Below are 2,168 nucleotides of genomic sequence, written 5' to 3'. Positions count from 1 at the left end.
GGATTCGTGACAAGTCTCATTTTTTGCATGAACAGGAGGAGTTGAGGAGGTCAACCACATGCTTGTTGCCTAATCCACAGTCTACCTCATACTTATCATTTCCAGCATATATTGGCCATATACTATAAACAAAGTGACATTTTAAAGTTAAAAACTTTTCCATCCAAGCAATAGAATTCAAGCTAAGTAAAAAAGAGTTAGCAAAACTTACTTATTGGACTGACTAACAATTTCAGACATTTTCTTCTGTATCCTTGGACATAAAAGCCCAGGATACTTCTCAGCAGCCTTTCTCATAGAAACTAACCTAGTCATGACTTTTCTTCTAATTATTTCCAACATCGTTAGGAGAACAAGTCCTTAAATAACTCCAAAAACAATTATACAACATGAAATGATAAATAGTCAGATTTAAAAAAAAATTTCAACATTGTTGAAAGATTCACTGTTGTTGTTCAGTAGTAGATCAGATTTGCATCTGGTTGAGAAGTGGGCTCTTGACCAAGTTCTTGGATCCTTGTCACATAGCCAAGCCTCAGTAGATTCTGACAATGACCTCATTTCAGACATTGCTTCTTCAAATTATCTTGGAAAAGTTGCTTTAGCAGCTTTCCAGTAAGTAAGACACATAACTTGGCCTCTAAATCCTTCTATGTTTTTAAAATTGTTGTAAAGATGTTTGGCACAATTTCTTGCTTCGGCATTAGGGAACAACAAAGAAATTGCTTCTATTAAACCCTGTAAAACAATTAAAACAACATGATAAGCAATCTTTTTTATATAAACAATTTAGCGTATACTATGACTTTATAGTACCTTTTGTTTGTCAGACATGAAGCATATATTGTAGGAGTTGTCGATCTCTAAATTCCCTCTATAATAACTCGAGGAACCAAAACCATGATTGTTTGTTTTCACTCTCAACTGCAGCAAAAGCCACTAGATATATACAATCATGGGCATCAACCCCAACAGTAGCAAGCAAATGTCCACCATAATATCCCTTCGGCCAACACCCATCTAACCCTATAATTCTCCTACAACCAGTTAACCAACCTAATTTGCATGCTTTAAGGCATATATAAAGCCTCTGAAATGGCCTACAGTCTAATTTACAAATGGTTGTTATACCAGGGTTGCTTCTCCTTAACTCAAGTAAATAATCATATATATTAGCATATTGGGCTTTGTGATTCCCTTGAACTAGTTCCAGAGCCCTAATCTTAGCCTCATACATTTAGTCCGAGACACTATTGTTCCAAAATCCACCCTAATATCATTTTGTAAGGATGTTAAGGAATAATTGGGATCAACATGAAATTTGTGTAAATAATGTCTAGCCATCCACTTTCAAGTAATATTCTTATTTTTCATTACCTTGCCACACTTATGGTGGTTGACTAAGGTCTTAATTTGCCAACTCCCATCTATTGGATCCTTGGGATTTAATTTGGATGCCCATAACGTCCATGGACAACTAGGTACACAGACTGCTTTCAACCTAAGCTTGTCATTCCTAGTTAGTTTGGTTACTACCCTATTTATCCTTCCATACTGTTTAACTGCATCGTTTAAAATGTCTCTACTAGGGAAAACCAAACCCTTTATCAATATAGGGTTGCTTATATAAATTTGAGGATTGAATAGAGGGTACTTTTTATTTCTCATATCACTATTACTATCAAAATCATCTTCTAAACCCTAGAAACTTGAACCCAGTAAGTGGTCTAACTCCTTCTGTATCATTTTACCTACTAGTTCAACCTCTGGTTTATCTACCCTATCACCATCAGGCTCAAAAGAATCAGGATAAGAAGTACCTGACTTATAAGCTTTGTATGAACTATCATTTGAGTCAGACGCTTCTCCTCCAAAATCTCCCTTTCAAGTATTTTGTTCAACTTCAAACCCTAAACCAAAAAAGAAAAATAAAACATTATATTAGTATCAAAAAATTGCACAACAATTCAAACTTGAAAAAACATTATCTCAACTTCAGTTCAATTTCAAACAACATCACTAATGAATTTATGAACTAGGGGTGAGCAAAACTCGATTCGACTCGAAAAAATCGAAAAAAATTTGAATTTTGAGTTAAACGAATCGAGTTATTCGAATCAACTCAAATTTTTTTTCGAATTTCGAGTTCGAATCGAGTTGAGTTTTCG

The sequence above is a fragment of the Gossypium raimondii genome, chromosome 8 (assembly GCF_025698545.1).
Source record: "Gossypium raimondii isolate GPD5lz chromosome 8, ASM2569854v1, whole genome shotgun sequence".
In the NCBI taxonomy this organism is placed as follows: domain Eukaryota; kingdom Viridiplantae; phylum Streptophyta; class Magnoliopsida; order Malvales; family Malvaceae; genus Gossypium; species Gossypium raimondii.
Note: the sequence above shows the minus strand (reverse complement) of the source record.